At 48.5% G+C, this 25,889-nt stretch overlaps 1 protein-coding gene and 1 non-coding gene across 6 annotated transcripts in view; both read left to right on the top strand.

Moving 5' to 3' along the window:
- The window catches only part of GSG1L (GSG1 like), a 279,871-nt gene that overhangs the window by 48,309 nt on the left and 205,673 nt on the right, over window positions 1-25,889 (top strand). The gene's annotated exons all lie outside the window — the stretch shown is intronic.
- LOC118146506 (U6 spliceosomal RNA) lies at window positions 20,815-20,921 on the top strand. The gene has a single exon (XR_004732366.1). It is a non-coding gene; the product is annotated as a U6 spliceosomal RNA (small nuclear RNA).

The raw sequence follows: 25,889 nt of genomic DNA, 5'->3' as shown, positions 1-25,889 counted from the left end.
TGTGCAAGAAAGAATTTGACGTGAAGCCAAAGAAAGTGAAAGCAAGTTTATTAAGAAAGTAAAAGAATAAAAGAATGGCTACTCCATAGGCGTCAAAGAACGAGTCCTCCAGTGGGTATTCATGAACACTTATTCGTGAGTTTTCTGGGAAAGGGGTGGGCAATTCCTGGAACTGAGGGTTCCTCCCCTTTTAGACCATATAGGGTCACTTCTGGGCATTGCCATGGCGTCTTCGAACTGTCATGGCGCTGGAGGGAGTGTCTCTTAGCATGCTAATGCATTATAATTAGCATATTATGAGCAGTCAGGATGACCAGAGGTCACTTTCGTGGCCATCTTGGTTTTGGTGGGATTTGGCAGACTTCTTTACTGCAAGCTGTTTTATCAGCAGGGTCTTTGGGCAGTTCTGTTGGTCACACAGGTCATCCCTGATTCAGTGTGACAGAGGACTGCAAAAGGGCGGGCAGACCAGAAGATGAGGCTCACCAGGGGTCCAGTGGCTGGCTACAACACCCCCTCTGAAACAGGGACAGGAGTACCCACTTCACAGGGTTTTTGTGAGCATTAAGTAAATCAATCCATGCACAGGTACGTAGAACAATGGTTGGCGCATGGCAAACTTCAGACGAGCACTAGTTATTATTGTTATTTCAGAAATGCTGCCAGCCACATCCCCCTTCATGCATTCTTCTGGGTATTACTTTACTGCCTAATTTGGGAGGATGGAATGCATGAATGTAGGTAAAACCTGGAGCCCAGAGTAGGCACTGTTAGAGGGAGATGAATACAGGTGAACACAAACCAAATGTCTTTGGAAGTAGCCATAGGAGCCCTATAGTGGAGTGGTCAGCTGCTCTGGATTGGACAGTCTGTGTTCAAATCCTGGCTCCACTGCTTACCAGTGGTGTGACCTTGGGCAAATGATTTAACTTCTTCACTTGTGCTGATCTCCCATCTCATCCTGTGACTTAGAATGCCTGACTTCCTGGGAATGCAGCCTAGTAGGTCTCAGCCTCATTTTACCCAGCCCTTATTCAAGATGGAGTGGCCGTGGTTCAAACATCTCTGAGACAGGGCGTACAGTGGCTCGTGGCCCCACCTCACTCGCCTTCTCCCTTTCCTATAAACCTTTAGCATGGAGGGCTCATCTCACACCAGAGTTCCCCCAGGACAGATCATGGCAGTGGGGAGCATTTGCTGATTTCCTTCATCGGAGAATTGTCCACCGATTGGCATCACAAAGTGTTTCACTCTGTACAGGCCACAGCTGGGTTTGGGGATCAAAGGCAATTCAGAGTACCCCTTAAGCCTCTATAGAGGAAACAGACATGTTCTCAACACTTCATTTGGGGGCAGCATGGTATGGGCTCTGGTTTCCAGGCAAGGTGGGATCTGGGTTATTTGACAGATCTGAGGACATCCACAGTGGGACAGATGCATCTAACTTGCCTGGGGGCAGGTGAGGTGGCATCATGGTTTCCTGCACAATGGCCATTCCCTCTTCTTTCTTCTTATTCTTCCTTGTCTACCTGACAAGGAGACTGAAAAGGGAAGCTACTTTCCTAGCTTCCCTTGAAGCTAAGCAGTGGTTTAGTGACCCAGTTCTGGCCAATGCAATGTAAGCAGGACTCTGCTGCGGGGTTGGGAGACATATTTTTCCTCCTGACTGAAGGATGTGGGGGCATATGAGTGAAGTCTTTCTCAGCATCTTGAATGCTTCCTATTTCCTGCATTTGGAAGTGGTTGAGTAAGGATGTGATGTCTGGAGCTATAGCAGCCATCTTGTGCCTCTAGGAGAAGTCTCAGAGAATTGCAGACTTAGATTCCCAATGTTGCTGAGAAACTGAATCAACCTTTAGCTACCTACTTCCAGTCTTCTTGTTATGAGACAGAATTGAATGCCTTTATTATTTAAGCCTCTGTTAGGTTTTTATTGCAGCCAAACTTGCATTACTAAGGTTACAGGAAGTGTTTGAACAGCATGTTCTCTGAGGATAGGGGGTGGAAAATTGGGTGCCCCTTAAATACCAATAAGGGCTCGAATTTTGTTATGCTGGCTCTATCTTATTTCTGGGGCCGTTTTCTATTTTTTTATATCTCTAAATTTTAAAAAAGTGAGGCCAGGCGCGGTGGCTCATGCCTGTAATCCCAGCAGTTTGGTAGGCCGAGGTGAGAGGATCTCGAGATCAAGAGATTGAGACCATCCTGGCCAACATGGTGAAGCCCTGTCTCTACTAAAAATACAAAAATTAACTGGGCTTGGTGGCTCACACCTGTAGTTCCAGCTACTCGGGAGGCTGAGGCAGGAAAATTGCTTGAACCTGGGAGGCAGAGGTTGCAGCGAGCTGAGATCTCCCCACTGCACTCCAGCCTGGCAACAGAGCAAGACTCTGTTTCAAAAAAAAATACATAAATAAAATAAAAATAAATAAATGAAATATAAAAAAGTGAAATATATCCCTTACACAAAAGAATGTTTAAAACTATCTGTATAGTGTAAAGAATAATAAAATACCCATGCAGTCACCATCTAAGGACAGAACATGACCAAATCTTAAGACACTCCTCATGTGCCTCTCCCCCGACATTTGTCTCTCCTCAAAGTTAACCAGTATCCTTAATCTTGCACAAATCACTTTCTGCCATTCCTTATAGTTTTCACACCCACGTATTCCTAAACAATATGTTTAACTTTGCCTGTCCTTCAATTTCATCTAAACACATGCAGACTCTATGCATTGTTTTGTAAGTTGCTTTTTCTGCAGTGTTGTACGGTATGTTTTTGAGTTTGTGCACGTTGATGTGTACGGGAGTGGATCTGTTATTTCCACGGCTGTGTGGTTTTTTGTTGTAAGGCTTGCTTGCAGGCTGTGTATTTCTTCTGCGGTTGACAGGCAGTTGAGATGTCTCCAATTCTTTTGCCATCACCAACCCCTCTGCTGAAACATTCTTGTCCATGGCTCAGGGTTCCACGGGAAAGAGTTCCTCTAGGATACCTTTAAATGGAGTTGCTGGATCCCGGGGATGCAAGCGTTAGGTAATGCCAAGAAGTTTTCCCAAGTGGTTGCACCTATTTATTCTCACACAGTAGTGGCCGAATGTCCACGTTGCCCACATACTTGCTGACATTTGGTCCTGGGCGTGTTCTGTTCTGAATGTCCCTCTGTTCCTGCCAAGTTGACCTCTGACCTTTGACGATGCTTTCCCCGTGTGTACTTCTTCAAACGCTCACCCTGGAAGGACGCTGGGGTCCTGAAATAAGGCCATTTCTCAGTCCTGGTCTTTATCTTCGGGTTCAACTGATTGTGGAGTTTCCAATGAGGAGGAAAAAAACAATTTGTTATTCTCAGACATCAGAACTGCACCTGATTTGATTCACGAGACCATGGGAACTTTTCTTGAAGGTCAGCATCCAATCTCTCTCCCTCTGTTCCCTCTGCCTGTGCGTTTTGAATAATCAACTCTAAAGGTGGAGGCAAGATCTGAGATTCTCTGACTTGCATATTGTGGGGAGATGAGCACGCTGTAGACATTATGGCACAGGCAAACGGATTTGGAAGGAGGCGAGAGGACTCTTGGGGCTCTAATGGTGGACCTTGGACAGATCCCTCAACCTCTCCCAGCATCAAACTCCCCTTCTATTAAAATGGGGATGACACCAGCAGCTAATTGTGCAGAGAGGGGGTGAAGAAGTCATTTAGCACACTGCCGACATGCAGTAAGTTCTCAATAAATGTCAGCAGCTACTTTTAGTAGCAGTTCTCATCTGCATAGTGTTTTGGTGGGGTTGAGAAAGGTTCCAGGCATTACTGCCAACATCCCATACATGCATTCCTATATAACCTCGTGATCTGTAAAGCCGTGTGCTAATAAGAAAGAGGCTTATGAGAAAAATAGAGTTGAGGTAGATGACCCCAAACCTAGGGGAGCTTGCACCAAGTTCCAAACCACAGCACCAACAAAATCAATAGGAACCTTAAAAAAATCTGAGCACAGGCAAATCCTCGAGGGTATTTGCACCCAACCACGCAATCAAATGTTGCAGTCTTTAACCCTCAGAATTTGCTTCCTCCTCAGAGATGTAGTTTCAGGAGGGCATTTGCTTCTAATTGGGATCATTTTTATTGACATGAAAACTATGATTGGGGTCAGGTGTGATGACTCATGCCTGTAATCCCAGCGCCTTGGGAGGCTGAGGTGGGTGGATCACCTGAGGTCAGGAATTCAAGACCAACCTGGTCAACATGCTGAAACCCATCTCTACTAAAAATACAAACATTAGCCGGGCATGGTGGCATGTGCCTGTAATCCCAGCTACTCGGGAGGCTGAGATATAAGAATCACTTGAACCGGGGAGGTGGAGGCTCCAGTGAGCCCAAGTTGCACCACCTACCTGGCCTGGGTGACAGAGCAAGACTCCTTCTGAAACAAACAAAAACAAAAGCAAAAAATTGTGATTGAAGGTGTAGCCTTTGCCATTAGTCTATTGTTTCAGCAGAGGTGGGAAGGACTTTGTAGCTTCTTCATCTAAATTTGCCATGTCCCCAGATTATACAGCCCAGTGGCAGCAGAGAGCTTCTTGAAGCCAGGAATCCAGTCACCGCTGCTACCGAGGTCGTACCAGTGGCACTGCTGTAGACCTTGCTCTTCAGTTCTTCAAGTCTTGATAAGGATATTTCTTTAATGGTGCTTGTTCCTGACTACTTAAAAATATTAATGTGCTGGAGAAAATCATGTATGGACACACTTTCCTCATTATTTCAACATCCTTCCTCTACATGCTAATCATGAATGAGATAACCTGGGTCAAAGGAACCTGCCTTATAGCAGGATAGACTGTGCCCTCTAAGAGTCTTTCAGCACTGATGTTCGACGATGGGGGTTGGCAAACTGCAGACAAATCCATGGTCCTTTAGTTTTTGAGACAGGGTCTTGCTGTGTTGCCCAGGCTAGAGTTCAGTGGTGTGATCACTGTTCACTACAGTCCTGAATTCCTGGGCCGAAGTGATCTTCCCACCTCAGCCTTCTGAGTAGCTGGGACTGCAGATATACACCAACATAGCTGGCTACTTAAAAAATTTTTTTTGTAGAGAAGGGTCTTGCTATGTTGCCCAGTCTGGCCCCAAACTCCTGGCATCAAGCGATCCTTCTGTCTCAGCCTCCCAAAGTGCTGGGATGACAGGTGTGAGCTGCTGCGCCCAGCCTCATCCCACATTAGATATGGTGTCGCCCAGGCCTTCATGGTTTAGCTATGTTTTGGCCCAAGGAGGTCAAATTTCCTGGTTCCTTGCCTAGGCAAAGAAGGCACACTCTCTGCCTCTAAGGCTTTTTTCTCTGGGAAACCACTGTGCTCAGATGAAACTAACTGGAAATTGATTTCAAAAACTTCAACAGTGGACTCTGTCCAAGCCATATGGGACTCCAAGGACTAGTAGTTACACCAGTGCCTCCTCTCAAAGCTCATGACCTGGCTGGGGTAAGGCAGGGTCCGGTTAGTACTCAGAGCAGCTCCTTTCCCGAGAGGGCAAGACAAGCATATGTCTCACTTGCTTTAGAAATGCAAGAAATTTTTTTTAATACCACATAAGTATTCATTGCCAAAAGATACAGCAGCCAGTGGGACAAGTGAGGCTGGGCATGGTGGCTCACACCTGTAATTCCAGCACTTTGGAAGACCGAGGTGGGAGGATTGTCTGAGCCTACAAGTTCAAGACCAGCCTGGACAATATAGTGAGACCCCCATCCCTACCAAAAAGAAATAAAAAATAGCGTGGCTATAGTCCCAGCTACTTGGGAAGCTGAGGTGGGAGTATTGCTTGAGCCCAGGAGTTGGAGGTTACAGTGAGCTTTGATTGCCCCACTGCACTCCAGTCTGGGTGACAGAGTGAGACCCTGTCTCTTTAAAAAAAAGGAAAATTAAAAAAGTGAAAACTAAGAAAATGACTCCCCTTTCCACATGCTTATTCCCACTCTTCAGTTTAGTCTGTATTTTTCCAGCTGTTTTCTCCATTATCAACCACGTACCTATGTAGAGACGGAAGCAGAGAGGTACAGTTCTACCCTCTGCTTTCTCCCCATGACAACAGAACCGAGGCATTTTCTCATTTCTGCACATGTGGATCTGCCCGTGCTCTTTAATAACTGTTTATTAGCATGTCCTCCCATGGACACACCTTTATTCATTCAGAACACATACTTCCTTTCAGCTTAGTGCAAGTGCTATCTTCCTGCAGGAAATCTTCCTTGATTCTTGTAGCACAAAATGTTCACTTCCTGCTCCAAACTCCTAGGTCCCTGTCCCTTTCTCAGGGCCTAGATGGGTCAGGGTAAGGCTATGCTGTTGTAACAAAGAGGTCCCGCAATACGGAGGCTTGAAGAACAGAGAGGCTGTTTCTCTCTTAGGTCGTAGTCCTGGTTGGTGCCAGTCATTCCAGGAGCCAGGCTGCTTCCAAGTCATTGCTCTGTATGTCCTAGGAACCCTTGGCCTCGAGCAATCCTCCCATCTTGGCCTCCCAAAGCACTGGGATTACCCTGATCACTGTTTGTGTGGCTGAAGTGAGTCATGCAGGAAGCCAGGAGATGACTGATGTCTTCACCCTGACACGGACTGTCCACTCACAAGCCATTGGTAAGAGCTTTGCATGGCCGTGCCCCCTGCCCGGGATACCCGGGTGTCTGCAATGCCATGGAAGAAGAGAAATCAGCTTTGGAGGACAATCCCTAGTGTTTGCTATGCAAACCTTGATGCCTTAACGTGGAGCTTGCGATCCTCATGCTTTGGAATTGGAAATGCTGAGAGAGCAGGACACAGGCCTGGTCCATCTTCAAATCTTCTTTCTATGTCCTTTGCAGCACTTGACACATGGTGTGTGCCTGGGGAATGCCAAGCCCATGTGTGGAAATACAGTTACCAAATCAGAGGGTGGTGGGCAACAGGGTCTAGTAACATTTCCCATGTGCTGAGCACTATTCCGGGCTTTGAAGATCCAAAGCATAGTTGCTCTGCCCCCCAAACATTGTCTTCATGATTCTTTTGGGTTTCTGGAAAAGGAGATTCTCTTCCTGTGGCAGGGCCTTTGCACGTGCCACCTCTTCCTCCTTACACCACCTCCCTCCGCCCGCCAGCGCTCCTCACTTGCCCAGCTGGCTTCTACTGTATGACTCTCCATAAATGTCACCTCCTCAAAAGAACTTCCTCTGCCCCCTCTCCGAGACTAGGTTGGCTCTCTCCATTAATTATCCACGCATGTATTATATTTCTCCCTTATAAGTTTTTTTTTTTTGAGATGGAATCTCACCCTGTTGCCCAGGCTTGAGTGCAATGGTCCGATCTTGGCTCACTGCAATTTGTGCCTCCTGTGTTCAAGCAATTCTCCTGCCTCAGCCTCCCAAGTAGCTGGGATTACAGGCATGCACTCCTACGCCCAGCTAATTTTTTGTATCTTTAGTAGAGATAGGGTTTCACCATGTTGGCCAGGCTGGTCTCAGACTCCTGTTGCTCAGGCTGGAGTGCAATGGTACAATCTTGGCTCACTGCAACCTCTGCCTCCCGGGTTCAAGTGATTCTCCTGCCTCAGCCTCCGAAGTAGCTGAGATTACAGGCATGTGCTACCATGCTCAGCTAATTTTTTGTATTTAATGGAGATGGGGTTTCACCATGTTGGTCAGGCTGGCCTTGAACTTCTGACCTCAGGTGATCCACCCACCTCAGCCTCCCAAAATGCTGGATTACGGGCATGAGTCACTGGGCCCCGCCACTTGTAAAGTTTATCAACTGCATTGAAGTAACATTTTGTTTTGAGAGGTCTTGCTGTGCTGCCCAGGCTAGATGGAGTGCAGTGACCTGATCATGACTCACTGCAGCCTGAACTCTTGGGCTTAAGTGATCCTCCCACCTCAGCCTCCTGAGTAGCTGGGACTACAGGTGCGTGCAGCCACCCTGGCTAATTTTAATTTATTTAAATTTTTTTTCATAGAGACAGGGTCTTGCTGTGTAGCTGAGGCTGACCTAGAACTCTTGGCCTTGAGTGATCCTCCCATCTTGGCCTCCCAAAGCACTAGAATTACAGGCATGAGCCACCATGTCCAGCCAGAAGTATCTTTTCTTGTGTGTAAAATTTCATTTCAGGTCGACCTGCATTCTAAGTCTGTAAGCTCCGTGATGACAGGTATGGTTTTGTGTGCTCAGCGCCTAGCAGAATGCCTGGCCCAATAGGCATTCTGTCTACCTGTGTTAAATATATAACCAATATTGTTACCAGTTCAGCATGGATGAGAAAATGGAGGTTCAGAGAAGTTGAGTGACTAGCCTAAGATCACACAGCAGGTGAGTTTCAGCGCTGGGGTTTGGGGGCTGCCTTCAGAGCTGCTGCTTTCACAGGCTAATGCAATTAGAACACCACATGATGGGTGCCATAACAGGGTATTAATAGGATGTGTTTAAGGGGTGGTAGGAGGGCAGAGGGGGGCGTGACTGACTCAGCCTGGCTGCCTGGAAGAAGCGGTGACCTTAGGGGCTCAGAAACCGTGGGGCGTTTGGAGCAGCTGTAGCAACTGTGTGGGAGTATGAAATGTGAGACCAGAGCAGAGCTGGTTGTGAAGCCTCTGCTTGGGGTTGTCGGGGAGTCTGGACAAGTTAAGCGGAGGGAAATGCTCAGAGTTTGTAAACAGGGGAGTGAGATGATCTGGTGGGTTCTGTTTGGAACATCACCTTAGGTCAGGGTTGCAAGCTGAAGGCTGCTGGCTGGCAGAGTTGGCTGTGCTCTCTGGGAATCTGAAAATGGAATCTGTGGCCAAGTGCATTAGTTAGAAGTTAAGTCCAACTGCTGAGCCAAATACCCAAAATTCCAGCTGCTTAAGTGAAATAGAAGCTTTCTGTGCTCTCTCACATCAAAGTCGGAACGAACCAGGAATCTCAGCCTCACTTCAGGGGACCGGGATCTCTCTAGAGAGTTGCTCTGCCATCCCTGAGGCGCTGCCCTCATCCACATGGTCCTTGGTGGCTGTGAGGGCACAGCAGGAGAAGGCAGACAGGTATTGGTGCCAAAGAGCAGTCTCTCACTTCAAACTGGAAAAATCAGGAGATTCCATCCAAAAGCCAGGGTCTGGCTTCTCTTGGATGACAGGAAGGCTCTAGCAGGACTGGGGCACACATGGCCACGATGGACTCAAGCTGGACGGCATCCACCTCTTTCGGGCATGCCCATGTTCTCCAGTTCTTTGTAGTCCTCACTGCTCCCTTTCGTCCCTGACCGCTGAGGCAGTGTGTCCATTGCTCATTCTCTTACAGCAGCTTCTTAGCTCAGTTTCATCACCCCATAACCCACAAAACATGTGATATCACAGCCCCCAACCCAGCGCACAGGATGTCACGCAGGCGGCTGAGCTGGGAGGCGCGCTTGGGCGGGGGAGCTGGCACAAGGCAGGACTGGCAACGGCCGGGCCCGGCCCAGGCTCTGTTTGAGAACAACCCTTCCTTCCTTCATCCTGCTGAGCACAGTTCCAAGAACTGCCTCTGCCTCTAAAACTTGTAGACTCTCCAGGGAAAACCTTGTTGGAAATCAGGGTGAGGTTCTTTTCCAAACAGCCATCTGGGTATGTGTATAGCACTGCCTTTCATTCTCCTGGGAGCTCTTGGGTCACCCACAGCGTGCAGCCTGCCCAGCAGAGCCCCGGCGACCTGGCAGAGCCCCGATGACCCAGCAGAGTCCCCCTCAGCCTTACCCTCAGGCTCCCAGGCCCGCTTGACTACCCCAGAAAAGGCCGAGGCTGGCACACGGGAGACATCGTGTGACCTGGGACGCTGATCAGACTTCCCGTCAGAGGCAGTTGCGGGCGGCTGCATTGGAATTTTGCAATCACCATTCTGTGGGAGTTCTAGATGACACACTCCCCTCTCCTGCTCCCCAGCATTTGCCAAGGAATGATTTCCGGTGGAGGAATGTTTGGTAGCATCTTTATATATTATTCCTGACCCCTGGCCTCCATCACGGAGACTGCCAGGCAGGAGGAGGGAGGGATGACTTCTCCTGTCGGGGACAGATGTGAATGAGTTTACTGGCACTGGGGAGCAAAGGCGTTTGCTTCCAGTGGGCGCAGGTCTCATGGAGATGGAAAGTCCCTGTGGGCTGGAAGTGGCCTTGGCATGGTGGCACCGCCAGATTGAACAGAACTCGATGGTCTGCAAATAGCTCTCCAGTACGAGTCCAATCTAATTTTTTATTTCTGAACTGCACCAATCAGCAGGGAGCCTCTATGCCTCTCTTAGGGACTAGGTACGTTTTAGCAAAGTCCCCCCCAGAGCACTGTCTCCAGGACTCAAGCCTTCCCTAACCCTAACCTGCCTCTGCATTTGGGATCTGGGTTTCTGGTGGTTGACTCCCTCCTGAATAGGGTTAGTGTCAAGATAAGATGCTGCCCCTTCTTGGGTTTCCATAGTGACAAATCCCTCTCAAAGAGCGTCTGAGGATTTAGCTGACTTTACTGAAGATCCGTGGGAGGTTCCATCGCGGAGTGCAGGTGACATGGTGCATCTGGCATCCGCCTGGCCCCTCTTCCTTCTACCTGGGTGTCCCAAGGAGTGCCCGGTCTCTCTTCTCATGTGTGCAAAGCCGCTTCCCTCTCCCCAGAAGCCTTTCCTGTTGGCAGCCAATATTCAACCTTGCAAGCATGTGTGTGTGTTTGCGTGTGTGCATGAGCACATTGGGGCATTCGCCTTCTGCACTAAAGCTCTTGTCAAAACATTTTTCTCCACAAAGTCATTTCTGTCCTCAAGAGGAATTCTGGTGCAGCTAGGATAAGACAGTTTCTTCACTTGTTATGTGGCTAACAGCTCTGAAGTGGGCTGAAGCAGTTAAGTCATCATCCCCATTTTACAGATGAGGAAACCGAGACTCAGAGAGGCACAGTGACTCCCTCAGGTTTGCCCACCGTGGGACTTCATTCTAGCCTTGCTGACCCACAGCCAGTGCCCTTTCCACCACATCCCTGCCTCATGGAAGCCTCTTTGCTGGAGTTTGGTACTGAGTTTGCTTCCGTGGTGAGCCTTGCCTGGTAGGGCCAGAGACCGGGGGTAACGACAAAGCACATGTTTACTCATTCACCAAATAGGTAATGAGCCTGCGCACTGTGCTAGGCACTCATCAGTGGTGAGTGAGACAGGGACCCTGCCCTCATGGAGCTGATGGTCCAGTGAGGAATCAGATGAGCCCCCCACAAGCATTTGTTCCCACGGGCAGGCGTGAGTGTCGCTGAGACAAATGCATCAGGGTCTGGGGTAAGGGCATGCAGGGGCAGGGGTGCTGTTTTATCATGGGGGGAGGTCAGGAAGGCCACTTTGAGGGAGGAAGCTTCAAAGGTATCTGGGGTAACAGAGCAAGCAGCTGCAATGTGTGAGCCTAAACAGTGTTTTGTGTGTGCAGGGAGCTTAAGTCAGGTGTGTCTGCCATACAGGGTATGCCTATGTTGTTACTGTTGTCAGTTGCATCTGTCATACACCAGGGTCCTCAGATTACCACAAACTCAGTGGTTTAAAACAACACACATTTAGGCTGGGTGCAGTGGCTCAAGCCTGTCATCCCAGCACTTTGGAAAGCTGAGATGGGTGGATCTCTTGAGCCCAAGAGTTTAAGAGTTTGAGACCAGCTTGGACAACACAGAGAGACCCCCATCTCTACAGGTAATTTAAAAAAATTAGCCGGGTGTGGTGGTGCACACCTGTGGTCCCGGATACTTAGGAGACTGAGGTGGGAGGATTGCCTGAGTCCAGGAAATGAGGTGGCAGTGAGCTGTGATGGCACCGCTGCACTCCAGCCTCGGTGACAGGGCAAGACCCTGACTCAAACTAACCACACACACACATGCACATATATTCTCCCACAGTTCTGGAGTCAGCAGTCTAAAATGAAGGCATCCACAGGAATGCACTCCTGGGGGCTTCATGGGGAAGGTGTCCTTGCCTTTTCCACTTTCTAGATGCCAGGTATACTCCTTGTCTTGCATCTTCTCCTTTATCCTCAAAGCCCGTTGCTCCCACCTCTGGTTTATCACATCATCTTTTTTTGACTCTGTGACTTCTCTCTTATAAGGACCCTGGTGATTATGTTGGACACACCTGGATAATCCTGGCTAATCTCCCCAGCTCTTGATCCTTATCTTCATCACTCAGCAGAGTCCCTTTTGCCATGTAAAGTAAGATATCACAGATTCCGAGGATTAGGACGTGAACCCCCTAATCCCCCCATGGCGGGGGCATTACTCAGTCTCTGACAGTCAGGGTGCCCTCTGAAGTGGTGGAGGGTCCTGTGGGTGGGGCCTGCAACTCCCTTATCTCCCTGGGGGCCCTTGGTTTCTCCCTGATCGTGCACAGATAGCCCCTTGCTTTTCTGTCTGCTTTTAGATGTTGTGCCAACGGCAAAGACCGATGTGTGGGTCCCGCTTCTGTTCCCGAGGGGGTCCTCCAGGTGGGCTGGCCTCTCCGTGGTGGCTAGGGTGGCTCACTGCCCCTAGGGAGCACTGGTGTCCGCCTGGTTTCCCAACAGAGGGCTTGATCGACCAGATCGCCTGCTCCCATTTGCCTGGCATTTTCAGAATGTATTAGTTTTCTGTGGCTGCTGTAACACATGACCTCACAAACTTAGTGGTTTAAAACAGCATACATTTATTATCTTACAGTTCTGCAGGCCAGAATCCAGGACAGTCTCACCCACCTAAAATCAAGGTGTCGTGGGCCAGGTGCAGTGGCTCACGCCTGTAATCCAGCACTTTGGGAGGCTGAGGTGGGCAGATCATTTGCGGTAAGGAGTTAGAGACTAGCCTGGCCGACATGGTGAGACCCTGTCTCTACTAAAAATACAAAAACTAGCCAGGCGTGGTGATGTGTGCCTGTAGTCCCAGCCACTTGGGAGGCTGAGGCAGGAGAATTGCTTGAACCCGGGAGGCAGAGGTTGCAGAGCTGAGATTGTGCCTCTGCACTCCAGCCTGGGCAACAGAGTGAGACTCTGTCTCAAATAAATAAAATAAAATAAATAAAATAAAGTAAGATCAAGGTGTTGGCAGGCTGTGCTTTGTTCCAGAGGCTCTAGGGGTGAATCCATATTTTGCTTATTCTGATTGTTGGCAGAATCCAGTTCCTCTAGATGGTAGGACAGAGGTCCCTGCTTTCTTGCTGGCTGTAAATGAAGGGCTGTTCTTGTATTCTGGAGGTCACCCTGTTCCTTGGCTGGGGACCCCCTCCCCGGCTTCTCCATCTTCAAAGCCAGCAACAGCGGGTTGAGTTTTTCTCACCTGGCTTCTCCCTCTCTTCCTGCAGTTGGGGAATATTCTCTGCTATTACAGGCTTGTGATGGCACTGGGACCACTTGGAGAACAGATAGTCTCCCCATTTCAAGGGCTGCAACCTTAATTATACCTGCAAAGTCCCTTCTGTTTTGTAAAGTAACATATTTACAGCTTCCAAGGATTAAAGCACGGGCATTTTAGGGGGTCATGATTCTGCCTAAATGCACCAAATAGTAACGGTAACAATGACAATGTAATTAACACTCGCTAAGTCTTTTCTGCCTGCCCAGCTCCATGCCTGGTAGCTCCCTGACTCCTTGGAAAGACCTCTGAGGAAGGTCCTATTATTATGCCCATTTTAAGAATAGGAAACTGAGGCACAGAGAGGTTAAGAGATGTGACAGGTTAGGAGTTCCACATATGTCCCCTCCATTCATATGTGGAACTCCTAACCCCCAGTATCTCAGAATGTGACGTTATTTGGAGCAAAGTTTTTTTTTTTTTTTTTTTGAGACAAAGTCTCCATCGCCAGGCTGGAGTGCAGTGGTGCAATCTCAGCTCACTGCAACCTCTGCCTCATGGGTTCAAATGATTCTCCTGCCTCAGCTTCACAAGTAGGTGGGACTATAGGCATCCGCCACCTCGCCTGGATAATTTATTTATTTTTAGTAGAGAGGGGGGTTTCACCATGTTGGCCAGGATAGTCTCGATCTCTTGACCTCGAGATCCTCTCGCCTCGGCCTCCCAAAGTGCTGGGATTACAGGCGTGAGCCACCGCTCCCAACCAAAGCACATTTTTTGTAGATGTAATCAAGTTAAAATAAAGTATTTTGGGTGGGCCCTAATCCAATATGTGGATGTCCTCCTAAAATGGGGAAATGCAGAAATGCAAACAGGTACAGGGAGAATGCCATGTGGATGGGAAGACGGCATCTACAAGTCAGGGAAAGGGGCCGGGCTATAATCCCAGCACTTCGGGAGGCCGAGGTGTGCAGATCATTTTAGGTCAGGAGTTCAAGACCAGCCTGACCAACATGGTGAAACCCCATCTCTACTAAAAATATAAAATTAGCTAGGGTTGATGGTGTATGCCTGTAATCCCAGCTACGTGGGAGAATCGCTCGAACCCAGGAGGCCGAGTTTGCAGTGAGCTGAGATCGCACCATTCCACTCCAGTCTGGGCAACAAGTGTGAAACTCTGTCTCAAAAAAACAAAAACGAAGCACAGAGGCCAGGAACAGATCCTTCCTGCAGAGCCCTCAGAAGGAGGCAGCCCTACTAACGTTGATTTTGGACCTCCAGCCTCCAGAGCTGTGAGACAGTAACTGTCCGGTGTTGGGGCCACCTATTTGTGGTGCTGTTTACGGCAGTCCAGCAGACTAGTAAGTGTAACTTGTCATTAGTTGTGGCAGCTGGGTTTGAGCCCAGGCAGTCCTCATTCTTTCGCTCTCTGACTGTTTTTGTCACAACTGTCTCTATCTCTCTCCATTTTGGTCTCTTTGTCTCTGATATACTCTGCTTTGATTTTTTTCCCCTATCTTTTATTTTGATTTACTTTTCGAGACAGGGTCTTGCTTGGTTGCCCAGGCTGGAGTGCGGTGGTGCAGTCATACTCACTGCAGCCTCTACCTCCTGGGCTCAAGTGATCCTCCTGCCTCAGCCTCCTGAGTAGTTGGGATTACAGGCACACCACCAAGCTTGGTTAATTTTTGAGTTTTTTTGTGGAGATGGAGTCTTTTTGTGTTTCCCTGGCTGGTCTCAAACTCATGACCTCAAGCAGTCCTCCTGCCTTGGCCTCCCAAAGCCTTAGGATTATAGGTGCAAGCCACCATGCCCAGCCTCCTTTGTCCCCCCCGCTGACCCCCCCGACTCACTCTCCTCTTCTCTCTTCTCCTGCTTCTGGCTCTCTGGGTTTCCATCCTTCCCTCCTCCTGGCCCTCAGCTCCTGCTGAGACAGGAACCCACCCACCTTGCCACCATCTCCTCCCTCTCAGTTATCTTATCTCCCTCCATCCACTGTTCCTCCCAGGACACCCCTTTGCAATTAAACTACCGTAGACTGGGGCCCAAATGTGAGCATCTCTGGATGCCTACACCGGCTGTTCTTGGGGCCTTGGCAGCAAGCGAGCAGCCAGCACTGAGGAGAGTGGGCTGAGAGCTATCCTCTCTGAGAGCCGAGGCCTCTGAGCTGCAGGAGGAGCCATGCTCAGCCCTCACCCACCACCCCGTGGTCTCTCCTGCCCGCTCCACCCTGCTGTGCACACAGGCGCCTCAGGCTCAGTGGCCAACAGCCCAGCGGCCCCACCAGGCCTGGCTGGCACGTGATACTCGCCGTGGGCCCCAGCAGTTGTGCCGCCTGTGTCTCACTGCCACACAGACTTTTGTTTTTCTGCTCCTGGTTCCTGGCTTCCAGCTTTTCAGAGCAGTCTTCCTGACCTCCACATCCCAGCCTCCATCTTTCTGGGTTTGGCCTTTTCCCTTTGTTGCCCCTGCTTCTGGGGTCCTGTTGCCCTGAGTAGGAAACTCCCTACACCCTAAGCTCTGAGCAACTCTGTGGTCTGGCCAGCCCTGGACACCCTGGTTGAGTTGCAGGTGGGGACTGAGATGGAGACAGGAATGGAGGAAGTCAGGGAAGGCTGCCAGAGGGAATTCTGGGGAACACTGGGAAGCAGACACTTTGGAGAGACCTGCCCAGCCCAGTCCTTCTCCTCTGGCAGCTTCTCTACCATCAGTCATGGACATGCTGGCAGCCATGTTTTCCTGCAAAGCCATGACCTACCCGGCCATACTGATTGGCCACTTGAACTGGACATGTGACCTGGGCTGGACCAATCAGCTTCTCTGTCCTGGGAGGTCGGAGGACTCTGGGAGGTGGGTTGGCCTCTGTAGGGCTGGACACAGGGACAAGGAGTGGAGTGTTTGAGGGAGGCAAGCCTGTGTTCAGAGGAGCAGAGAGGGGCTGAGACAGCCAGAGAGAGGTTGCCCAGCTGCCATGGCTCCCCTCTCCTGCAGCCCCTGCTCCTGGGTTCAGTGAGATGCCCTTGTATCCTTCTGTGCTAACAAGCCTCTATGCTCAAGCTCCTGCGAGTGGGTTCTGTCTTTTGCAGCCACCCAGCCTCCAGATAGAGATTTTAAGAATGCAAATCAGATCACAGTGCTCATCTTCCTGGTGCCCTCAGTGGCTTCCCAGAGCTGCAGCACTGCTCCTTAAGGCTGTCCCAGCACGAGACTGAGCAACCCGGCCCTGGCCCCTCCCATCACCCCAGAACACCCTCACAACAGCCTCACTGCTGTTCCTCCAGCACTCCAAGTTCCTTCCTGCCCCAGGGCCTTTGCACTTGCTGTGCCTTTTGCTGGGGATGCTCTCCCCAGAATCTTTTCTTTTTAGTTTTTTTTGAGACATGGTCTTGCTCTGTCACCCAGGCTAGAGTGCAGTGGTACAAATACAGCTCACTCCAGCCACCACCTCCTGGGCTCAAGTGATCCTCCTGCCTTAGCCTCCTGAGTAGCTGGGACTACGGGCATATGTCACCATGCTTGGCTAATTTTTAAATTTTTGTAGAGATGGCATCTTGTCATGTTGCCCATGGTGGTCTTGAACTCCTGGGCTCAAGCGATCCTTCCATGTTGGCCTCCCACAGTGCTAGGATTACAAGCTTGAGCCACACCACCTGGCCACCCCCTGGATCTTTACATGGCCAGCTTGTCCTCATCAGGTTTCAGCTGGAATGTCCTCTCTTGGAGAAAAGGCCCTGATCAGCCTATCAGAGAAGCCTGGCTCGCCCTGTCATTCCATCACACAGCATCCTGTTTTGTTTCATTCAGGGCGCATAGCACCATCTGTTGTTTATTTATTTGTTGACTTGTTTACATCTGCTTCCCCTGCTGGAATGAAAACATCATGTCTTCTGCACCACTGAATCCTCAGTGCTTCCAACACAGCCCAGCACGTAGTAGGTGCTTAATGAGTATTTGTTGATTGAATGCAAAAATGAGGCAAGATGACCCAGAGTTAGACTGCCAGGAGTCCGGTGGGGTTTGCTGGAAGAGAGTTAAAGGACCCATCTCATTCTCTCCACACGGGAGCCCCACTCTTGCCTATACATAGGCTGCTCTGCCCTGGTAGAGAACAGTTCTGAAGGTTATCAAGTGGCGAGTGGAGACCAGGCTGCCAGGCTGCAGGAAGTGGTGATTGTCACCGAGGTGACTCAGTTCTGCCTGGGTCAACCTTGGGCCCCCTTCTGGGTAGATACACACTCTATCCACTGGACCAGTGTCTGTTATTTCTCTCGAGGGCCCCAAGATGACCTCTCAAGGAGGAGCCCTGTTTGTCCTATAGCTTTTCAGTAAGGGACTATGATTCACACGCCCCAAGATCGGAGTCTTTGACCTGGGAGAGGGCCTCTGGTCTAAAAACAAGCCCTGATTTGGGTAAGCTGGTGGAGGAGACGATTTCATGTGAGGGTGAATTGCCTTTTGTCTGCCTCTCTCTGATTTGTTTTTGAAAATTCATTGTATTTATTAGATATGCCATCACACAATGGTCCCTTGACATATTTCGTGCAGTAAAGAGACAGCCCCTGCCATCAAGCTGTACGCTGTAGCTGACAACACCGGGTCTTTCGTGCACACTCACGCACACACTTCCACGTGGGCACACGCTGTTGTCAAGCACACAGACGTCACAGGCTGGTGGGAGCAGCCTTGGGATGAAAGACCCAGGCTGGCGTTGGCTGTACCTCTCCTCCCCTTCCTGGAAAAATGATGGCAAGTCTGCATTGTCTGTGTGAATCAGGGAAGAGGCAGCCAGGACAGATGAAGTCCAGGATCCCAGTTGCCTCCCGGCAAACAGAAATGGCTAACCAGCCACTGGTTTTGAGGGATGGGAGTTCAGCAAACTTTTCTTTTCCTTTGTTGTCTGCTGGTGGAGGTACTAATGAGTAGAACGAAACCCACAGAGGGCGGGGGAAGCAGAAAGCCTGAGCAATCCACTCCCTGAATAATCAGCCCTGAATAATTGAGAATTGACTTGTAATTGCAATTGTCTCAGTGTGGAGATGCTGACGTTGGAACACGGAGAAGAGGCGAGAAGAATGGTGGGGTTTGGAAAGAGGGCGTGGACTCTGGACTGATTCTGGGCAAAGCAATGGGGGGTTGAGGGGATATTTTTAATTACAATTTTAAACTACAAGGCAAAGGGCTGACACTGTTGGGGGAAGGTTGCAAGGTTGCGGGAGGCGGAGAGGAGAGACATATCCAGGAAGGAGCAGTATTTCTTTCCAGACTGTAAACAACTGCCAAATAAACCCCAGAAATGACACTCTGAGAGCGTCTGTGGGAAGCTTAGAGAGCTGCTTGTCCTGCAAGAGGTATTGGTTTTGTTCAAGCTTCAGCTGATGCTTGCTTAAAAAAATAGATTCCGTTTCCTCTCTTGCACCAATCTGGAGGGGAAAATCAGCACGTAACATCTGCCTCATGTCATCGTTTAGACACTTGTGAATGAAAGGATTCTGGCAGAACCAAGCAAATAGTAAAATGCAAGACCCAGCCTACTCCTGATTAGCTCCTGGTGGATTATCTGCTGGGGGATGGTCCAGAGGGACAGTCCCATCCAGGGTGGAGTCCTCCATCACTGCACCCCGCTATGGCCTAACTTTTGAGCTCACAGAATGTTAGATGTGAGTAATGGTTAAGGGCTGGGTCTATGCAGGCAGACAGATCTGGGTTGAACTTGTCTCCTACACACTGTAGCTTGGGCAGTGTCTCCATTCCTCTGAACCTTTGTTTCTTCCACTGTACAACGAGGAAGATGGTGATTCCAGCTATGACTCTATGCTCATCAGCAGCCTTGAGTTCCTCTGCAGTTCCCAGAGTCCTTTGCACTTGGAATGCCCATGTGACTAGCCTAGCCAATGGGATAAGAGTGGAAGTGATGGATGTCACTTCCAGGATGTGGTGGACAAATATACTATGTGCCCTCCCTCTATTTTCTCTCCCTCATCTGTGGTGCAGCTACACCACAGAAGGAGCCTGGATCCCTGAGTTACTTCATGGATGTGAGTCATTCAAGAGAGGCAGCTAAGAAAGAATTTTTAAGATTTTGAGATGTTTGTAACAGCAGCTAGTATTAACTATCCAAATGAATACAGTAGTACTCCCTTGAGAGGTATTGTGAAGAATTAAATGAGGGAGGCAGAGCTTATAAGAGCTGAGCTAAGTGTTCAATATAGAAAATGTTCAATATAGAAAATATAGAAAATGTTCTATATTTTGGCATATAGAAAATGTTCAATAAATATTAGGTATAAGTATTAATTTATTTATGCTGCAAATATTTATAGAGTTCCCATCATGAGCCAGACATGTGGATTAACAGCAGATGCATAAAATCATACTTTGGATTATGTATTAAATAGCACGCTCCATGGTAAAATAAAAAGAATTTGGTAATTCATTCCATCAGTGATGATGATGACAATGATGATTTTTGTTTTGAGACAGAGTCTCGCTCTGTTGCCCAGGCTGGAGTGCAGTGGTGCAGTCTCAGCTCACTGCAACCCTTGAAACCTCCCGGATTCAAGTGATTCTCATGCCTCAGTCTCCTGAGAGGCTGGGATTATAGGCACACACCACCACACACCACTAATTTTTGTATTTTTAGTAGAGATGGGGTTTCACCACGTTGGCCAGGCTAATCTTGAATTCCTACCTTCAAGGGATTTGTCCATCTCAGCCTCCCAAAGTGCTGGGATTAGAGGCGTGAGCCACCATGTCTCGCCCAATCATTGATTATTAAATATTAAACCCTATTATGCTCCAGGCATTGTGATAAATGGTGGGGACCTGTGGTTGAATACATTCATTTTCACTCTTAAACTGCTTGCTGGCTACTGAGAGATATACAAGTAAACATACAATTCAAATGCCAAGTGACATGTGTTATGTAGACAGACTTTCTCAAAGTGCTGGCAGTGTCACTAACTCTGTTTGGGGAAATCAGAGAGGGCTTCATGGAGAAAGGGGCTTTTGAGTTCAGCCTTGAAGGTCTGAGTAGAATTTGGGCAGATGAGAAAGCATTTCAGGTGGAGGGACTGGTCCATAGTCATGAAGTCTTGCGTTTTTGTTTAAAAAATTATGTATTGATTTATATTTAAGGGACAAGGTCTCACTCTGTTGTTTAGGCTGGAGGGCAGTGGTGTGATCACAGCTCACTGCAACCTTGAACTGGGCTAAAACGATCCTCCTGCTTCAGCCTCCTGAGTAGCTGGGACTACAGGCTCATGCCACGACCCCCAGCTAATTTTTAAATTTTGTAGAGATGAGGGTCTTACTATGTTGCCCAGGCTGACCTCGAGCTCCCAGCCTCAAGCAATCCTCCTGCCTCAACCTCCCAAAATGCTGGGATTACAGGCAGGAGCTACAGCACCTGGCAAGGTCTTGTGTTTGATGAGATGTGACAGATGCTTTGATAGCTGGGGATATAGGGTGTCTGTGGTCAGTAGAAAAATGTCGCCCACTCCAAAGATGTCCACATCAGTGCTTGCTCTGACAGCACATACACTAAGATTGGAACGATACAGAGAGGGTGAGCATGGCCTCTGTGCAAGGATAACACACGAATTCATGAAGTGTTCCAGATTTTTCCATTATTCTAAGTGAAGTCACCCTGGAATGGAAAACTGGACTCCGTATGTTCTCATTTATGAATGGGAGCCAAGTTATGGGTATGCAAAGGCACATTGAGTGGTCTAGTGGACATGGGAGACTCAGAAGTGGAGAGTGGCTGGGTGCGGTGGCTCAAGCCTGTAATCCCAGCACTTTGGGAGGCTGAGGTGAGCAGATTACCTGAGGTCAGGAGTTCAAGACCAGCTTGGCCAACATGGCGAAACCCCGTTTTTACTAAAAAAATACAAAAATTGGCTGGGTGTGGTGGTGCATGCCTGTAATCCCAGCTACTCAGGAGGCTGAGGCACAAGAATCGATTAAGCCTGGGAGGCAGAAGCTGCAGTGAGCTGAGATTGAGCCACTGCACTCCAGCCTGGATGACAGAGTGAGACTCTGTCTCAAAAAAAAAGATAAAGATTTTGTATTGTTTTAGCCAATACAGATGTTTGTGTGAATTTGTTACAGCAGCAATGGAGAATGAATAGAGCGTAGAGCATCTGATGGAGAATGTCAGGAGGCCACACTAGACCGAAGGGCCAGAGCTGTGTAGACTTATCCTGGAATGAGCAGTGGGTGTCAAACTTCAGTGAGATCCCCACTTTTCCATGTACTACTAATATTAATTAATAATTACATTCTGAGAGAGAGGGAACAGTCTTGTTCATTTTAATGGGTGTGATCCTTCCATAAATTGAATGTATGTTTCTTATTTAATTAATGAAAACTTAGGTTGTTTCCAGTCCTTTGCTATTAAAATAAGGTTGCAGTGAATGATTTTGACCTTGTGTAATTTTTCACATGTGTAAGATGAGTTCCAAGAAATGGAATTGTTGGGTCACAGAGAATATGCATCTTAAGAAGCCTCCATTTTTCATACATGCTCGAGGGCATGATTCTGGTGAAAGCTAAAGGGAATTGGAGGTTCCTGAGTGGAATTCAGACACGGGTTCTACAAGTACTCCTGTGGCTGCTGGTGTAGAGGGAGGCCAGAGGAGAGGCTGAGGCAGTGGACCTAGAGAGAAAGGCATGTGAGTGACAGAGAGAGAGGACACTGTTTAAGACCGGCTTGGTATGGGTGAGTGTAAGTTGATTTTCTAGTGTGTGCTTTTACTTGAAAAAACTTTTTATTTATTTATTTATTTTTTAGATATGGGGACTCATTATGTTGCCAATGCTGGTCTCAAACTCCTGGGCTCAAGTGATCCTCCCGCCTTGGCCTCCCACAGTGTTAGGATTACAGGTTTGAGCCACTGTGTGTTTGGCTGTGTGTGTGTGCGTGTGTGTTTTAATCAGTACAGGAACTTCCTAAGACATGAGAGGTCTTTCTTCAGTAGTCCTGGGTTTGAGAGCCTGCTGAGGGCAGGTGTGGTGGTACATGCCTGTAATCCCAGCTACTCGGGAGGCTGAGGTGGGAGAACTGCTTGAGGCCAGGAGTTCAAGAGCCACTGGGACTGGTGTCCCTCACGATAAGTGAGGCTCGCTTGGTGTTCACATGTCAGGCCTGAATTCCACTCTCCATTCTCTTCTGCCTGGCCCTTTTCACCTCCGGGGAGATAATTAACTTTGTGGTTTGCAGGGGAGGGGGATAGAAGTGTATCCCTATGGTCTTTAAACAAGGTTTTTCTGGTATTAGATTGCTTCTCAGAAATATGTAGTGACTGCAGGTCTTACTGCTTCTGACTTCCTGATTTTTGGTGCTTACACGATTTGTACAGCATCAAGGTGTTACAGTTACACTACCTGCCTCTTTTTCATATTGGTTATTTGTTTAAATAGATTCTTTACCCACCATGGAGTTTATTATGACCTCTCCATTCTTGGGTTTATTTTTATTCTTCCTTGTTGAGCTAGATTTAAATGTCAGCTATCTTTTTAAAGAATGGTTCATGGGGCCAGGCATGGTGGCTCACGCCTGTAATCCCAGCACTTTGGGAGGCCAAGGCATGCAGATCCCAAGGTCAAGAGATCAAGACCATCCTGGCCAATGCTGTAAAACCCCGTCTCTGCCAAAAATACAAAAATCAGCTGGGCATGGTGGCGGGTGCCTATAGTCCCAGCTACTCGGGAGGCTGAGGGAAGAGAATCGCTTGAACCCGGGAGGCGGAGGTTGTAGTGAGCTGAGATTGCGCCATTGCACTCCTGCCTGGCAACAGAGTGACACTCCATCTAAAAAAAAAAAGGAAAGTATATTATCCGAGGGCACTGATGTCTGAGAATGTCGGCCTGCTGCCTTTACACTTGAACATGCAGTTCATCTTTTCGCAGCCTTGCTGGGATTATGTTCGTGAGTCTCTCCCGAGGAGAGCCCTGGGCCTGTTTCTCTGATTCTTCTCGAGGTTGGGTTGAGACTCAGTGCTGCTTGGGCTGCCTGGTGATCCCCTGAGCTTGGGGATGCTGTATGCGGATCATGAATAGAAAATAACATAATTTGGAGTGAGAAACTTTGGCTGCCAATTTCAGGGCAGCCGGCCAGAAGATTATCTCTCTTCCTAGTGTGTTTGGGATATTTGTAACTCTAAAAATATCCATGGCTGCTGTGTACAGCTGTGCAGGCTGTACACTGCACGATTCCAGGGAACGTTGTTCCTATAAACCACAATGTGAATGGCGCTCTGTTATATGCAAGATGGTGGCCCTGTGACCTCTCAGCCTGGAGTGGGCCTAGAAGCAGAGAATTCTTTTATCTCAGTGTTTCCCTACTTTGCTTATTTTCGTATCACTGAGGCAGAAGCCACCGCAAACAAACCTCTTGAACACCGAACAGGGAAGGAAGTAGTGATTTATTCGGCCCGGAGCTGTGGCAGGTGAAAATACCTTAACAACCGAGCTCCTCAACAAAGAACATCCTTGCCCTTTTAAAGGCTTACAGCTCTAGAAATTACATGTGAAGGGGTCTTGATTCATGAAGCAGGCGTGGGGTACGTGACTAGGTGGGGGTTTGATCGTGTTTAAGCAGAAACAGTGCCTTCCGGAAAGATTCCTCCATACCATGCCTGCGATCTACAGGAGTGCGATTAAGGGTGGCACCCGGTTCTGCCAGCCTTTACTTCTCCCATTGAAATGCAACGTAGAAGTCCAGGGGGAGGACTCTTAGAAGCTTACGAGGATTAAGGGTCTCCTTCCTCATCACCTTTATTAATTTATTTCTAGTTCCATATTCTTCTTCTACTATGATTTGTTTGCTCTATATTGTCTCACAGTCTTCTTACAAAAATGAAGGTAAAAAGGGAACTTTAGATCAAAATTGGGAGTGGAAAAACAGTACAACTCACCAAAATAGAAGAAATATACATGTACGTGTGCGTGTGTGTGCGTGTGTGCGTGTGCGCGCACGTGTGCGTGTGTGCGTGTGCGTGCGTGTGTGTGTGCGTGTGTGCGTGCGTGTGTGCGTGCACATACGAGCATAAAAGAAAAACAGTGCCATTGAACTCCAGCTGGATGTTGTGGTCTTTTTTTCTCTTTGTGAAACAGGCAGTATTAGGAAGTATCATCAGCAAGAGTTAGAGCAATGTTAAAGACAGGCTAGCACCAAACTGTCGTTTCCTGTTGGAAGTCATCTAAAGGGTTGGAAGAGAATTAGAGGGAGAATTGTTCCCTATGACACAATTCGGTGTAGTTTAACGCCACATCCCTCCACCATTCCGAACCCCCTAGGGACCTGAGAAAACACTGGCCCAGCCCCATCCTCCATCAGCTGCTTGAATATCTTGGCAACATCTCCACATGGGGGTTCAAGTCTTTCTCCTATCCTTATGTTATAGTATCACCAATGTATCACAATGTAGCAGTCTCTCCTTGTGAGATATCACCTGGAGTTCTTTGTCTCACGACCAAGAGAATTAAGGAGCATGGACACAAAGTGTGAGGTTGGAGTGAAAGTTTAACAAGCAAACGAAGAAAGCTTTCCTCTGTAGAAAGGGCCTGGAAGAGGGTGGCCGTTTTTACAGTTGAATGCAAAGGCTTTTAGACGAGATGGATGAGGGCTGGGTGTCTCATTTGCATAAGGTGTGAATTTCTGGTACTCCATCCCGTCCCCCTAGTGCGCATGTGGGTCCTTAGCTTGAGTTACTCCATATTGCTTTGTCTCCCTTACTGTACATGTGTCAGGGGACAGAATTTCCCCTTGTGCGCCTGTCTGGGCAAGTTACCTGTGTTGTCTTTCTTATCTGTGCAGCTGTGGGCATGTCTCAGGCAAGCTCCCATGTGCAAGTTTCCTTATCAGTACCTGCAGGCTGTTCTTTTGTTTGAAATAATTAAATGAAGGGCCCATCCTAACCGCCTGCCTGACCAGCCGCTTCCCTTTCTCCCCTCTCATTTACACCATTGCAAAGTTTAATGCCATTGCAAAGAGACTTTTTTTGAGGCTGGGCCATTCTTTGATTGTATTGGGCAGAGTCCTGCTCCTTGGAGCTGTTGAACCTGGTTCTGCTCTCTGGAGTGCAGCAGAATAGATAAAATCCATCCTACAAACTGCATTCCTCCAAATGTGATTGAAAGTGGGGACTCTGGGCCAGGCATGGTGACTCTCACCTGTAATCCCAGCACTTTGGGAGGCTGAGGTTGGCAGAGTACCTGAGTTCAGGAGTTTGAGACCAGCTTCGGCAACATGGTGAAATCCTATCTTTACTAAAAACACAATAAATTAGCTGGGCATGATGGCGTGTGCCTGTAGTCCCAGCTACTTGGGAGGCTGAGGCAGGAGAATCACTTGAGCCTGGGAGGTGGAGGTTGCAGTGAGCTGAGATCTCACCATTGAACTCTGGCCTAGATGACAGAGCAAGACTCTGTCTTAACAAAAAAGAAAGAAAGAAAGAAAGTGGAAACTCTGGAGTTAGAGTGCTTGGGTTGGAATATCCAGACTCAGGTGTGAAACCTCACTGTACGTCTGCTTCTTCATTCAAAACTAGGCATAACAATAGTACCTCTTTCATATAGTTACCATGAGA

The sequence above is a fragment of the Callithrix jacchus genome, chromosome 12 (assembly GCF_049354715.1).
Source record: "Callithrix jacchus isolate 240 chromosome 12, calJac240_pri, whole genome shotgun sequence".
NCBI classification, from domain to species: Eukaryota; Metazoa; Chordata; class Mammalia; order Primates; family Cebidae; genus Callithrix; species Callithrix jacchus.
Note: the sequence above shows the minus strand (reverse complement) of the source record. Positions and strands in the feature narration are given on the sequence as shown.